This window comes from Bidens hawaiensis, unplaced genomic scaffold (genome assembly GCF_021521415.1).
Source record: "Bidens hawaiensis isolate Kalapana, Puna unplaced genomic scaffold, B.hawaiensis_p1.1 tig00004525_1, whole genome shotgun sequence".
NCBI lineage: Eukaryota > Viridiplantae > Streptophyta > Magnoliopsida > Asterales > Asteraceae > Bidens > Bidens hawaiensis.
In genome coordinates, this window is record NW_027491273.1 from 812,812 (window position 1) to 830,085 (window position 17,274).

The window sequence follows — 17,274 nt, forward strand, 5'->3', positions numbered from 1 at the left end:
GGGGTAGGGGGTGGTAACCGGGCCACAACTTTTTGCTAAAACACCCACCAATACATTTTGTATAGGCTATACAGGGCGTATTGGGTCCCCGTATATCCATGTATAGTCCTATACGGGACGTATAAAGCCTCGTATGACTCTATACAGGGCGTATAGGGGATGTCTGGGTGTCCATAATAGGACCATTTTTTTTCACATAAAACGATCTTTTTAATGTATAAAAAAGTATTCAGTTATACGGTCAAGCTATTCTATCAAGAGGGACAAAAATAATAAGGATAAAAAAGATTTGTAGCCATACCAAAAAAAACCTCTTGAAAATTAATAAAAAAAACCATAATTCAAAATTTAATATAATACAAAAAAAGTAAAAACACAAAAATGATTCTACCGTCTTTCGTTCTTTATAAAAAAACATAGTCTTGAGGAAAAAAGATTATTGCGTATTTTGTTTATAATTGTACTTTATGTTTCTTTTCGTCATTGATTATATCTTTTTTCCTTGATATTGTGTCTTTTATTCTTGATATTGTGTTATATTTTGTTCAGCCATGTGTTATGTTTTGCGATATATTGTGTCTTTTTTTAGTTATAATTGTGTCTTTTGTTTATTTTCGTCATTGTGTCTTTTTTTTTCTAGGCATTGTATCTTTAGGCGGTTTTTTAACGAGAATAACGAGGGAAACATTTTAGTTTTTTTAATTTTTTCCGGTTTCTATTTATGTTTTGAGTAATGATTTTATTATTATTATTATTATTATTATTATTATTACTTTTTATTTTTTTTAATCACAAATCCTTCTTACACTTCTCATTTTTGTATCTCTTTGTATTTTAACTTTTCACTTAGTTATACAAGGAGTGATTAGAAGTAGGGGTGAGCAGAAAACCGAATTAACCGAATCGAAACCGAATTAACCGGAAAAACCGCACCGAAAAAACCAAACCGAAGCATTAACCGACGGTTAATTTTGTGTTTTTTTGAAAAACCGAAATTTCGGTTTCGATTCGGTTGTCAATTTTCAAAAAACCGAAAAAAACCGAACCGAACGGATTGATGATGATAAAGTCTATCAAGTTGATGAGGAATTGATTAAACTTTTAAGATAAATAAATAAGATGATGAATGAAGATCGGAACTAAACTTTTATTGTTTTCTAATTTTTAAACTCTATTTAGCAACTTCGTATTCCTATAATTCCACGTAATACGTGCCTAATTCAATATATATATATGTGGACTATGGTACTCTAACACGGTCTTATACAAGCTCAAAATATGCATTTTCATTTTTTTTTTATTTTTTTGCAACGTCAACTCAAAATTGAAAAAAAAAACGAAAATAACCGAACCGAAACCGAAATTAACCGAAAAACCGATAACCGAGAAACCGGAGAACCGAAAACCGAACGGTTTGCATATTCAAATAACCGATTACTTCGGTTTCTGTTTAGGTTTCGCCTAATAACCGAACCGAACCAAGCCGTGCTCAGCCCTATTAGAAAGGTTATATATGCTAAAACACAAGTCTAATGTGTTGGGAACTGTCACATGGTCGATTTAAGAGGCCTTGATAATTTATGTTCAGAACGCTGTGATATGTCTTTTTCATCTTGAAGAGGTAGGTCCCGGCAGAGCCCAGTTGGACCCGCAAGACTCACCTTGAAGAGGGACGTCTGCGCAAGGACCAACTGGTTCCGCAGGACCCACCATGCTCAGAGATGAAGACCTTACGCGCAGTACGCCAGCTGTTCCCGCAGGAAAAGCCTCCCAATGGTGAAGTACCCCGCCTGTTCCCGCAGCTGCGGATACAAGCCATCAGGGAAGGCTACCCGCACTAATAGCAAGGCTACACGCACGAGGCATTAACTCTCAATAATTCAGTGTCACCTGAAGGAATGAGCAAGGCGGGAATACTCCCGCCCAAATGAGCCAGTCCATACGCTTCTGGAAGATCTTTTGTACTATACCTGCCAAGGTATGGACAAAATAGACAAGATCTGACCAAAGCAGCCCATGAACCAATCACAGGGTGACAGCTCACCGACAACAGTACGAGGAGGAGCACGCTCTAGTACTGTTTGTCACTATTAGCCGCTGCCTACTCACCAACCCTTGTCGTGGCACGCACACAGCCTGCAGTTGGTGGAAAAGGAACAGTACACAGCCGGCCTTGTCACTATCAACCGCTGCCTACCCACCAACCACTGGCATGGCACGTGCGTAGCCCACAGTTGGCAGAACAGGAATATTATACAGCTGGTTGTACCTGCTTGGAAACCTATCTTCGGCTATAAATACTCCAACACCTTGGAAAGGTATTATTATCTTGTATCTTACCTTCACTAGCTATTTCTCTCAATATACACTTATATTTAGAGCAATCTAGTCTGATTCTCACGCCGGAGGGTGGTCACAAGGAGGAACCCCCCCCCTTCTCAGTGACGAGCTCACGGTGTCTGTTTTGCAGGTCATCTGAAGAACATCCATCTTTGACGGACCTAACATCGTGGGAAACATTACTTAGCCCCCAGATTATCCGTAATCTGCCCGGGTTCACTTAGTGTTTCTTCATTGGCGCCATCCGTGGGACAAAAAAGCTAGAACTAATTTTCTCAGTTTTTTCAAAACCTCTGAAAAGATGGTTAACGTTACTCCGGTCCCAAGGCCAGTGAGTGACCAAGAAACCCCGGTAACCACAACCCCAGCTACTAGGGGGAACACCGGCGGTAACACAAATCTTACGAACACTACCCCGGTTACCCAAGCCGGGGCAAGTGCAGTAAACAATCTTTCACTAGGATTCACCGATACCCAGTTGGAGAAACAGACAAGGCTCCCCCGCCAAACACTCGATCAAGTTAAGGCGTGGGCCGAAACACGTCAGATGAATTCCAAGCTGAGTTGGATGAACGCTTGCGTTCACTCCAACAGGCTGACGAATTCGGAAGCACTCGACAACAGCTCAACATGAGCAGTGAGTGCGAGTACTCGGACGATGATCGGGAGGAATTCGACACCGACGCAAACCCTCGCCATAGGGCGAAAGGGAAGCGTAAGGAAACGGACTTCCAACCAAGAAGGAATTTCGGAGAAACCTTCAAACCAAGGAAGGCGGGGGGAAACCCACGTGACTTCTCCAAAACCTTTAGACCAACTGCTGCAAATGCGGGAACATCCAAGTTTGCAAGGGACATTGCGGAAGCAATCGCCCCGAGAAGTGCCAAACAGCTGTCCAACATCGGCACTTATGATGGTATATCCGACCCAGATGATCACTTGAACAGATTCATAGCGGGGGCAACCGTCAGCAACTGGACGGAACCCACGTGGTGTTATATGTTCCAGATGACGCTGGTTGGAGCGGCCAGAGCGTGGTTTGATCGTTTACCGGTCCACCACATCTATGATTGGGCGGACTTTCAACACAAGTTTAGCCAACACTTCAGTCAACAGAGGAAATACACTGAAGAGCAGTGGACGATCCTCAACTGCGTTAGAGAGGAGGATGAATCTTTACTAGACTTCATCACTCGCTTCAACTCCAAAAAGTTGAGTCTGGGCACAATAAGCGAAGATCTTGTTCGCGCCGCTTTCATCCAGGGCGCCGAATACCCAGAGCTTATCCGCACGTTGACGGGTAAGGACGACATGCCATCCACATGGGATGCCATCATGACGGCGGCCAAGCGCTTTGCCGAAACGGAGAAGCAACTGGGAAGGGATCTTCCCCAGAACACACACCTCTACACGCAGAGGACTAGAGAAAACAACGTTCGGACCGCCCGGCAAAACAAAAAGAGGAAGCTAGGTATTTGGCAGTCAAGGGTAAACTTTGACACCTCATCCAGCTCTCGCCTTCTAGTAGGCGGAAGGGATAACACGCACCCTTCAAGCCGAAAACACAGGTGGACGCCACTCACCAAAAGCGTCACGGAGATATTTGCCACTGAAAAACTCCCATGGCCAAAAGCTCCAATAATCCGGCAGCGACCTAATGCGGATCAGAGCAAATCCTGTGACTTCCACGGGACAAAGGGTCACAACACTGAGGAGTGTACATCCTTGAAGGATATTATTGAAACATTCGTCAAGGATGGAAGACTTGTACACCTTGTGGCATCAATCAAGAATGGAGGGAGGAATGATAACCGGTACAAAGGCAACGGACGAAAGCCCGTTGATATCAGCATCAACATGGTTCATAGTAACATCAGAGGAATAAAATGACGAACGACAGAACCATGCGCGTGGAAGGAAGCTGAGGTGCGCTTCCCGCGAGTGCCAGGAGGACCCAGCAAAGAAGGCCCTATCGTCATCAAAAGCCAGCTGGGGCACTACATCACTTCCCGCACTCTTGCTGACAACGGCGCCTCGTCAACGGTTATGTACAGGCAGTTCTTCGACAAGCTAGACGACGAAGACAAGGAACGCCTGGAAACGGTCTACGCCTCAATGGAAGGGTTCGACGGCAGCACAAACACCCCCCTGGGTATCCTATCTTTCCCCGTCATTCTCACGGACGGGAAACACTCCCACACAGAAGACGTGGACTTTATCGTGATGAAGAAGCCACACCACACATACGACATTCTCTTCGGGAGAGACGGGATGGCAAGATTCAATGCCGTGGTATCTTCAGTCCACGGCATGATGGGATGGCCAACAGCTGAGGGTGTAGCGATGATCACCGGTATTCCCCAGGTATGCATTGCATCTGTCTCATCTAAACCCAAACCAAAGATGGCTAAACCAACCATTACCGAACCAGAAAAATGGGCCCTCAATGGCAAATACCCTGACCAGGCTGTTACCATTGGCCCAACAATCACTGATCCTACGCGCACCTTACTCAAACGCTTACTACAGAAAAACGCTGACATCTTCGTGTGGACACCAGCTGACATGACTGGTGTACCTCGAAGTAAAGCAGAGCATAAGCTCAAGTGCGACCCGGCTTTTACGCCAGTCATACAAAAGCGCAGAGTAATGGAGGCGGAACAAGCTAACGCGTGTAGAACCCAAGTCAAGGAACTCCTTGACGCGGGCATCGTACGCGTTAGTGGATATCAAACATGGGTTGCAAATCCCGTTATGGTACCGAAGGCTAACAATCAATGGCGCATGTGCATAGATTTCAAAGATTTAAACAAAGCATGCCCCAAAGATTGTTACCCGTTACCCGAAATTAACCTCAAAGTGGATTCATTAGCACCGTTTCGCCTTAAATGCTTCCTTGACGCATATAAGGGGTACCATCAAATCCACATGGCCGTAGATGATCAGGACAAAACAGCATTTCGGACGCCCGATGGCACATTTTGTTATCAAATGATGTCATTCGGACTTAAGAATGCAGGGTCCACATACCAACGCCTGATGGACAAAGAGTTTCATGCCCAAATTGGGAGAAACTTGGAAGTCTACATGGATGACTTGGTCATCAAAAGCCCTGAGCCAGAAGCGATGTTGAAAGACATCGAAGAAACTTTCAACACGCTCAGAAAAATAAACATGAAGCTCAACCCGAGCAAGTGTTCCTTTGGGATGGAAGAAGGGAAGTTCTTAGGAGTCATTGTTACTAAAGATGGCTTCAGAGCGAACCCTGAAAAGGTCGAAGCCATTATCAAAATGGAATCACCTACTACCATCAAGCAAGCTCAGACACTGAATGGACGCCTAGTCGCACTTAACCGCTTTTTGTCAAACCATGCGGATAGGTCATTCCCATTCGTGTCAACATTGAGAAACTGTTTAAAGAAAACGCACTTCCGCTGGACACCAGAAGCAGAAGCAGCTTTTCAGGAAATTCGGTCACGCTTGATCGAACTCCCAACGCTCACAGCACCAGAAGCGGGGGACGAATTAATCATATACCTTTCCGCCACAGATAGAGCAACCGGGGCAGTCCTGCTAGTAGAACGAAAAGGTATCCAGATGCCTATTTACTATGTTAGCCGTGTCCTAACAGACGTAGAAACCCGGTACTCTACCCTGGAAAAATTAGTCTTAGCACTTGTACAGGCTTCACGCAGGCTAAGACGATATTTTCAAGGTCACCCAATTACCATTCTCACCAACTTCAAACTTGCAAACGTTCTAGGCAAACCCGAGTTATCGGGACGTCTAGCCAAATGGGCAATTGAGTTGGGGGAATATGCGATAAAATACAAGCCGAGACCAGCCATAAAAGGCCAGGTCTTAGCCGACTTTATTGCTGAAGTCCCCGCTTCGCGGGAGAAAGAGTGCCAGGAGGAGGCTAAACCCTCCCCAGCACAGGACATCAATGATGTCTGGCGACTCTACACTGATGGAGCAGCCAGCAACGAGGGTTCAGGCGTAGGGTTGAAACTAACCAACCCAGCAGGCCAAGAATACACTTACGCTATTCGACTGGATTTCCCAAGTACGAATAACGAAGCAGAGTATGAAGCATTCTTGGCCGGGGCTGGGGATTGCGAGTAAGATGGGAGTGAAAAACTTGGAAGCCCACGTAGATTCCATGTTAGTAGCCAACCAAATAAACGGGACGTACACGGCCGTGAACGACACAATGGCCCTGTACCTCGCACAGGCAAAAACCCTTATGCGCGATTTTAACGATTGTAAAGTCATACACGTCAAGCGTAGCGAAAACAAATCTGCGGATGCGTTAAGCAAGCTTGCATCGTTAGCCTTCACCCATTTGGGTAAGGACATCCGCATTGAACTCCTTGGAGCACCATCAGTCCCGCACAAGGAAATTTGTGTCATCCAAACCGGCACAGAAACATGGATGACACCGATAATAAATTACCTTGCAGCGGGTATACTACCAGAGTCAAAAACACAGGCAAGAAAAATACGCTGTAAAGCACAGAATTATCAACTCATCGATGACATCCTTTACAGACGTAACTTTCTTGGCCCACTCCTAAGATGCGTGGACAACCAAGATGCTGGCTACCTCCTAAGGGAAGTACACGAGGGCATCTGTGGAGTACACGCAGGTCCACGCGTTGTTGTAGCTAAGCTAAACAACGCGGGATACTTTTGGCCGGGGATGCATACGGATGCGTTGGCATACATCAGAAAGTGTAGGTCTTGCCAGCTCTACGCACCCAACACGCATCGCCCGAAGAATGAACTTGTTCCAGTCACCTCTTCGTGGCTATTCCAGAAGTGGGCCATTGATGTGACAGGCACATTTCCCACTGCAGCAGGAAACGTTCAATTTCTAGTGGTAGCCATCGATTACTTCACCAAGTGGATAGAAGCAAAACCCTTAGCCCAAACAACCGCAAAACATATTAAAAAATTTATTTGGGAATTTATTATTTGTCGTTTTGGACTTCCACAGACTTTGGTGAGCGATAACGGCACCAACTTTGCTGACAAGAAGCTACAAAAGTGGCTGGAAGAACTTCAAATCACCCACACCTTTACCTCAGTGGCACACCCGCAAGGTAACGGTGAGGTGGAAAGAGCAAATAAAAGCATCGTCGAAGGCATAAAGAAAAGACTCTTGGAACACAGATCCGGCTGGGTGGACGAAGTACCACACGTCCTTTGGGCGAACAGAACGCTGAAAAAGGCCAGTACGGGAGAAACCCCGTTCAGCCTCACTTATGGCACGGAAGCCATGGTCCCGGTCGAAATTGGTTTACCCTCACCAAGGGTCTTGATTCAGCCAGAAGACAATGATGCGGAAAGACGGTTAGACCTTATGCTAACCGAAGAACGCAGAGACTTAGCCGCAGCGCGTGAAGAGAACTACAAGCGACAAATGCAAAAGTACTACAACACACGGGTAAAACTCTGCAACTTCAATGTAGGAGACTACATATTGCGTAACAACGAGGCTTCAAACCAAGAGCGCCCAGGAAAGCTAGCACCGGTCTGGGAAGGACCGTACATTATCAAAGAAGTTTTGAGAAAGGGCGCATACCGGCTCGAAAGGCTCGATGGCACTCCCATCCCAAGAACATGGAACGGAGCTCAATTACGCAAATGTTACATGTAGATCAATTCCAAACTTGTAAAGAAAATGCCTAGAGCCACTTCTGATGGACATGATTCTCCTTTATTACATTGTGTTGATAGCCTTACCTTTATACTTATGAACTTACCTCACTGATATGCCGGTATTCACCGCATAAATATGGGAAGAAGTAAGTCGTTGCGTGTGGAAGGCGGCAAAACCCGCATAAACACATAAAACGGTAAAAATTTATAAGGAAAAGATAAGGAAAACCTTCACGCAGGTCAGTTATAGGTGAAGTTTGGTCATCCCACTAAATGAAAGTGACGGTCCTACCCGTACAATCATGATAGAGGAAACTAAACATTAACCTATTGACAACCGCGCGTCGAAAGGTTAACTTATTCACAATACTTAGAAAATTTCTAAGGAAAAGATGAGGAAAACCTCCACGCAGGTCAGATATAGGTAAAGTTTAGCCATCCTACTAAGTGAAAGTGACGGTCTTACCAGCACAATCACGAAAGAGGAAGCAAAACTTTAACTTATTATTTGCCACGTTGAAAAGTTAACTTATCCAAGTACTCAAGAAATTGCTAGGTTAAACCAAAATATGCGTGAAATAAACAAGGCAAGGCATTAACAAATAATCTTTATTCCATCAAAATTCAAATATTACAAGAATTGCCGGGCATATACCCGCATACAAGAGTAAATCTGTGCAAAAATAAAAAATCTACTCTAATGGTGGAAAGGGATCTAAAGGATCAAGCTTCAGGACCACTCCCACTTGGACCCGCACCATCAGTAGAGTGTGGCGGTTCAAGGAAAGCCTTGAGGATAGCTAGCCCATCATCAGCAGCAGTAATCTCGTTCACCTTCTCCACCACCGGATGCGGGAAGGCAGCATACTGATTCACTGCTTGGTCATAAGCAGCTTCAGTATCCACATCATAAAGAGGGAAGTTGGAAGGCGGGATGCCTTGTTCAACAAACCCTAGACCAAGCAGGAAGCCAGCCTTTTCCCCATCCTCATGAGAAGCGTTGAGGGCTGCGCTCATCGCATCGTCATATGATGTGTTCGTAAAGACCCGATGCACAACCTACAAAACAGAAGTATATCAAAAACTCTTCTAAGTGTAAGGAAAAGCGTAAAGAAATTGTGAAACTGCGCATACCTGCGACAACGCTTCTCGAAGAAGCCATTCCTTGGTAACCAGAGCCTCCTGGAGGGCAGCTTGAGCTTCATTACGGGCGCGTTCGGCTTCGTTCTTTGTAAGGTTGGCAAGCAACACATCTTTGGCTGCAGCCTCTTCGACGCCCTTTAGCTTACGCTCAGTTTGGTCAAGCACCCCCCTCGGGTCCAAGATCTCTTGGAGCTTCTTGGCATCTTCCATGGCCAAAGCATCATGAGCCTGCTGGAGCCTCTCTAATTTGGCTTTAAGTTCCTCATTCTCGATGCGTAGAGGCTCAGCAACAGCTTCAGCCTTGGTGGTCTTCTCGGTTGCGTTCCGTGCAGTTTCCTTGGCCAACCGAAGCTGTTCGTTAACAGCTTGGGCAGCCTTAGAACGGGCCTCGAGCCGGGCCTGAACTTCAACCTCGAGGGCCTTGAAGGCCTTCTCCTTTTCCGCAGCAACGGCGGCAAGCTTCGCATTCTCCTCCCGGATAGCCCGCGCCTGAGCCACTTCAAGGCTACGCGCCGTCTTTAACTTGTCGTTTTCACGACAAAGTAGCTCGACGCGCGGCTGCATCCGGGCGAGGAGGATTCGGAGCTCGTTGGACAGCCTACCTTCCCGGTAGCTGGCCATGGCCTCCCCCAGCGCACCGCTTGGGGCGGCGTGACGCGCCCATTCGACGCACTCCTCAGCAGTCCGGAGGGTCGTTCCCCGGCGGATATTCCACCGAGGAGCGTACACCTCGTTGGAATCACGAACTGCAATAAAACAAAAAACAGTTAAGAGAGAGAAATGATGAAAGGGATATAGGCCAAAATAACCCTACGCACCTGTAGGGTCGACAACAGGCCGATAGCCACCAAACCCATCACCTGAACCTAAGGGATATCCATCCAAAAGGTCAAGGAGACGGGAAGGAGGCAAGGATTGGCTAGACGCCCCAACCCCAAACGTACCTGAAGGACTGGCCGTAGTCGCAGGCGCCGGAGGAGGCATGGTGGAGGCTGCCGCGGTGGAAACCAACGGAGGTGAACTCACCGGAGGTGAACTCACAACCGTGGCCGCGGCTGCGGAAGAACCCGCAAGAGAAATCACCGCCGGCTCAGTGATGGATTATGTGAAAATGGCACTGACAGCCGGCGGGGATAATGTTACAGCTGGAACAGTTGGCTCAACGGGATGAGCAACTGAACCAGTACTGCAAGCAGGCGTAGCCGCCTGGGTCATCGCCTCGGGTAGGTTGACCAAACCTACCTTCATGGTCCAGAGCTGCTCCCTCCCGCTCCACTCTGGAATGCCGTAGCATCCACGCCTGCACGAAGACAAGATATATAAGTATAATAGCGGAAAGATATGAAGTTAAAGTTATGTACACTTACGGGTCCTTTTGAGCTTGAAGGTGCGAACAGGCGGGGACGAACCCGATGGAGCCGGCCTCTTCGTACCGGTCACCGTCGTCATCCTGGGCTGCTCGGAGGTGACAGCCGTTTCAACCTCCGGAGCAGTGGTCTCAACACCACCTGGGTTCCCCGCCGCTTCTTCACTCTCGGTCTCCGACTCAGACCGGTTCCCCTGATCGGCAGTGGAGGCAACCTTCGCCTTGCCCTTCCCGCCGACAGCCTTCTTCTTCCGCGCAAGGAAAGGACCATCTGCGGATTCCTCATCAGAAGATGACAAGATTAGAGGAATTCCAGCAGAGGTTTGAGCATTGAGAGGGCGAGAGTTAAATAGTCTTTTACCTGGCCGCGTGGCGCTCAGTATCTCGTGGCCTGGCGGGTAGGCCTCCACAAACCGATTCGCCGTCTGTTCGAGGATGGGCAACTCGTTCTCGTCAAGAGCACGAGTACCCAGCCGAGCTGGACCACCAGCTTCCCGCGGATGCAAGAGCGACTGCAAGTCATTCCCCTCTGAAATAAAAAGAGTTAGAATAAAACCCTAAATCAACAAAGAAGACGGAGCATACCGTAAGGGATAAAGTTCAAACCGTATTCAAGGACGATGGGAATCTGTGGCGCCTCCGCCCCAGCATCCTTCCACACCCGGCTCATACCGAGCATCACCATCCCGGACTCCGCAAAGCGGTAAACCGGAGACTGGATCTGGGAAATCTTGGCAAACCATTCCGCCTCCTGGTAATTAGAGGCGTGAAGGCTGGGGGAGTGCTCTCCAGTTCTTGAATGTCATCGCAATAGGGACGACACGGGCAGAGATGTAAAAGAACTCCCGCTTCCAAGACCGAAGACTGCGCTCGGTAGCGCAGATCTTCAAACCCTTGATCCGGGTGACCAGGGTGTACCAGCCTTGGATGCACCTCCAGGAGTAGAAGGTCATCAGGCGGTCAACATGGGGCTCCACGCCAAGAATGAGGCACACCCATTCAAAATGGCGGATCTTGGCGATCGCCATTGGGTGTACCTCCGTCAGGTGTACACCGTGTCTCTCCAAGACACGGCATACAAACTTCGTCAATGGGAACCTGAGATTCCCATAGACGAAGAAGGCGGCATATACCCCTATTTTGCCCTTGGGGGCATCATACACGGTCTGGTGAGGCTCAGGAAACTCAGGCTCGAATGGCTCGAGCATGAACTTCCTGATGATGTACTGGTAAAGCTCGATGGGAATAGCACACTGGCATTCGCCAGCAGTGCTCTTATCGTCCTTATCAGACGTAGACGTCGGGTTCTCGACGTACACGTCAGACTCTTCAGCGGTAGCTTCAAGATCGTGAGCAGAAGACATGTTTTAGAAGTAACGAAGGAACGATTTCAGGAGAATGCTCGACAAAGCTTAGAGTATTCGCCGGAAATCGTTTAGAAGAAGAAGAGAGAAGTGAAAGTGTGGATTAAGATGAACCCTCTCCCCCTTTATATACTCATCACAATGAATGCGATGAATTTAATGCGGAGGAGAGAGAAAAGCGCTGGTGCAATGAAACTATGACACGTGGAAAAAGCAAGCTGGCAACAGCTGTTGACAGGACGCGCGCCGTAAAATCCGCACCCACGCGCCCGAAAACTCGCGCCCACGCGCCTGAAAAAGCGTCTGGAATGACCACATACTGTCACGTCGTCATAACTTCCTGCACATCCTGAAACTGTCAGAGGAAACCGTCGGACGCTAACGTCCCTTCAACAGTTTGGACTGTTCTTATCCTTTCACCAACTCTTCGAATTTCAAAGAAATTCAAAAAGATTCAAAGATTCAAAAATAAGAGGGAATATACCCCCTTACCTTGGTATCCAAGAAACCGTAAGACAAGTGCGGGTACAGTGTCAAGGCGAAACCCTTCACATACCTAGCACCTGCAGGGAATTGAAGCCAAGAATACCTTGGAAGTAAAGAAACTATAAGACGAGTGCGGGTACAGTGTCAAGGCGAAACCCTTCACATACTTAGCACTCGCAGGGAATTGAAACCAAGAAGGATCTTCTGGACCGTGCTTGCGGAAAGAGAAATAGCACCTCCGCATAGCGGGAACGTTGAGAACTACCTTGTTTGAAACTTTAAGGCGGAATTGGTGGTTTAACATAACTGATCACTATGTCCGAAACTACCAAAATCTCGTGAAGAATCTATGCAAGTGAAACTCAACGCTCCAGATGTGCGAAGGGGTTAAACACCTACCCTCATCACAACCAAAGATCAGGCAGAAAAGTCGGGAATTTCTGCGAGTGACATTAGGAAAACCGCGGGAAGAATCCCCACGGAAAACCTTAAAACTAAAAAAAAAAAAACCCTTTTCAAAACCTCTTGCTTAAGTCCAAAAGTTCACCTCACTTATTAACAATTCATGAGAAGAACATTGGACTGGGGGGACTTGAAGAGGTAGGTCCCGGCAGAGCCCAGTTGGACCCGCAAGACTCACCTTGAAGAGGGACGTCTGCGCAAGGACCAACTGGTTCCGCAGGACCCACCATGCTCAGAGATGAAGACCTTACGCGCATTACGCAAGCTGTTCCCGCAGGAAAAGCCTCCCAATGGTGAAGTACCCCGCCTGTTCCCGCAGCTTCGGATACAAGCCATCAGGGAAGGCTACCCGCACTAATAGCAAGGCTACACGCACGAGGCATTAACTCTCAATAATTCAGTGTCACCTGAAGGAATGAGCAAGGCGGGAATACTCCCGCCCAAATGAGCCAGTCCGTATGCTTCTGGAAGATCTTTTGTACTATACCTGCCAAGGTATGGACAAAATAGACAAGATCTGACCAAAGCAGCCCATGAACCAATCACAGGGTGACAGCTCACCGACAACAGTACGAGGAGGAGCACGCTCTAGTACTGTTTGTCACTATTAGCCGCTGCCTACTCACCAACCCTTGTCGTGGCACGCACACAGCCTGCAGTTGGTGGAAAAGGAACAGTACACAGCCGGCCTTGTCACTATCAACCGCTGCCTACCCACCAACCACTGGCATGGCACGTGCGTAGCCCACAGTTGGCAGAACAGGAATATTATACAGCTGGCTGTACCTGCTTGGAAACCTACCTTCGGCTATAAATACTCCAACACCTTGGAAATGTATTATTATCTTGTATCTTACCTTCACTAGCTATTTCTCTCAATATACACTTATATTCAGAGCAATCTAGTATGATTCTCACGCCGGAGGGTGGTCACAAGGAGGAACCCCCCCTTCTCAGTGACGAGCTCACGGTGTCTGTTTTGCAGGTCATCTGAAGAACATCCATCTTTGCCGGACCTAACCCTCGTGGGAAACATTACTTAGCCCCAGATTATCCGTAATCTGCCCGGGATCACTTAGTGTTTCTTCACATCTTTTCTACTTTAACTCTAGAGGTTTTTCACGTCTTAACGCAGTTCTCGCTTTAACCTTATCACTCCATTTAATAATTCACATACAACTGTGTTAATTGCTTTTAGTTTTACCATGGTTGTCTTGATTCATTTCCATTCAATAAAGGAAGACTTCCCTTTATGGTATTATTTTTAATCTCTTATCATTTAAACAATTATATTATTTTCGTAAAATGATTTTTAAGTTTTAAAAATCATTTAATATGCAATTCTTCTTTGTTTTATAATTTTAATCTCTCTTGATTCATAGCATGTCGATATTGACATATTGTATCATTTTTTATCTATTTCTTTATCCTATGCTTTGATGTCTTGATCATTTTTAATTTATGAATTAATAGCGTTAATAAAGTGTTTAAAGACATGTATATGACATATAATCGTTATTGATAAACTAATGGTATCAAGTCACATTTAATTTAATCATTATCAAAACCAATGGATTTAATTACAGTTAATTGTTTATTGGATTACATCGAAACAGAAGGCAAACGAGCAACAAACTGCGCCGCTACCCCTTTTTGAATCGCAAAACCCAATCTTTTAAAAACTATATTTGCTGATCTTGGAGTCATAACATTACTATGCATGACCCGCTGAACACGGGTAAGTAGCTCCACAGCTTCAGGTGCGAGGAAACCAAAAGTGTCAAAAGCAAAAGGAATAACTACATGTTGGTTGTCAAGACACGCCTTTTCCAACAATGGAAAATGATGTTTGGCATTTTGTTGCTAAACACGACTATCAAACAACAAGATACGACACAATATGCCCTTCCATGGAGCTCAAACGCTACTATAGAGAGCTTGAGAAAACGCTATTATAAAGCGCTTGAGAAGGGAGCGTTATCCAAGGGGCTTCTTTGTGGTGACAAAGTATTTCAATCAATCACTATCACCCCATTTTATCTATTATTATTTTTTTATATAATTTGAGTTTTGTTTGATTTTATATGAGATATGTGAAACCATTAAGCATCTTTTCAGTGGGATAGTTTCACCTACATAACATTTACAGGATCTTTCACATTGCATTAAATTAGTCATATCATGTCTTTAGAAGACAAGCAAACTTCTAGTTGAAAATTACGTTCATCCAATAGTTAATACTGGTATATCTTGCGAAAATATACAAAAACATAAAACCTTTGTATTAAAACCGTTCTACGTTTCAAAAGCAATGTTTGGAACCTGAAAGGATTGACATAATTTCACTTTATAACTTTCAATATATTTGTTAGTCTCTAGTGTCTTATTAGTTGTTTGATTGAAATTTGCGGTTCCAAAATAAAGAAAACAAAACCACCCATTCTGCTACTCACTTGTAGAGGTGCACAAACCGGTTTGGGTTGAAACCAGTTCAGTCTGGCCAACAAAAGTAAAAACCGGTTTACGATCGGATTCGGTTCAGGTTGAAATCGGTTTCTTGACCATGCTACAATCGGTTTCGGTTAAGGTTTTGATTGTTTTTGTCTTTGCTTGGTTTTGGTAGGTTTCAGTCCAGGTTTTAACCGGTTTTTGCCTGGTTTCAGTTTGGTTAACCGTTTTTTGTGAAGAAAATTACAAACCGGTTCGGAACCTACGGTTTCAATCGGTTACAAACCGGTTTCTGCGACTACATTTTATAAATAACTGAAACCTTTCTACAAAAGGAATATAAACAAAGTTCACCTGCAATCCACAAGTTAATAATGATAAGTAAATAACTACTAACAACCGGCCTCTTTCTCAGCTCGTTAAACATTTTAGCGGCTCAAATTAACCGAATACTCACCAAATTAATATCTCCAAGAAAAAATGGACCTACATACTTCTGAAGAGCTGATTCCAAGTAATCAAAAGCAACACCTGATTAAAATTCAAAACATCATATTATAATTAAACGTAGATAAACAACAAGCTTGCGATTTTTCGATTTTTCTAAGGTTTGACTGAGCGGGGTCAAATTTTATTGAACATTTCGATATTGATTTCGCACGGCTTGAGTTTGAGTAAGTCTATGTCGGCCCGTAGATAAAAGTAAACATTTCTTGTCGGTATATTTGAAATAATATAAAATTTTATATATTAAAAGTTATAAAAGAAAAACAAATATAAGTAAAACTAGTTATAAAAATATAATATTAAAAAAAACAAACAAAAAACTAACATATATTTGAAGATGCGTTTGATGCTAACATATCTTTGACTACGTGTTTGGAGGCCTAACTCATCTTTAACCATGTGTTAGGAAATCTAACACGTCTTCATCTTTAACCATGTGTTATAATACGTCGTCAAAGACGTGTTAGATTTCTTAACACATGGTTAAAAATGAGTTAGAGCGTATTTTTGGAATTATTAACTGTGAGGGATAAAAATAAAATATATTTCCACAATAGGGCTATTTTGAGAATAGTCCCTAATAATAATACTCACGAATCACTATATTCCTATCTAAAACTATATCAAAAAACTTGTTAAAATTATTAATCATCAACTTAGTTATATTATTTACACTACGTACTTTTTATAGTAATCTTAAAATTATTTGACTAACAAATTCAAACGTTATCAATTATCATCAACTTATAATTTTATTATTATTTAGAAAATTCAAATTGAGTAAAAATAGACTATTTAAAATTTGAATAGAGTAACTTGTACTACAAACAAAACATATTAGGTGCACATAAATATTAAATAGTCAGGCTCCATTCTCTTATTCCCGTTCAGTTCTTCATCTATGGTGTTGGGCAGCAATTACTCTTGATGCAAAGGATTAATAAATTTATGATATGGTGTTATTCTGTTTTCTGGCACTTTCTCGTTAGCTGTTTTTGCTTCTTGTTTCTTGCATCGCTAATAAAATTTGGTTACGATTCTTATATGCAGTCATGGATGTATATCCTCACACTGAATTCCTCCTTTGCAATGGAGTTGTAATCCTTATCAAGATCGGGGACCAATTGTTCATTGATAAATTGATGATTTTGGTATATGACATTTATCAGCGGTACGGGAAACAAGAACAAAAACAACTCGCTATAAAGTGCAAAAAAATATAATAATATCGATAAAGTTTGGTGCTATAACAGGGAAAAAAACCAGTTCGTTCATCAGTTGTTGTTATTACTATTACTATTATTATAACATAAGTCACCTATGGTTTTTATTTTTGTTATTGCCTTCCATCCTAAAACGTCATGTTTAAAATATATAACCATATAACCTCTTTATAACATTGCAAATGCTTTAAACCCAATGCCACTCCATCCCATGGACTAAGCCATTGACCAGACATGTAAACTTCTAGTTGAAAAATACGTTCATCAAATA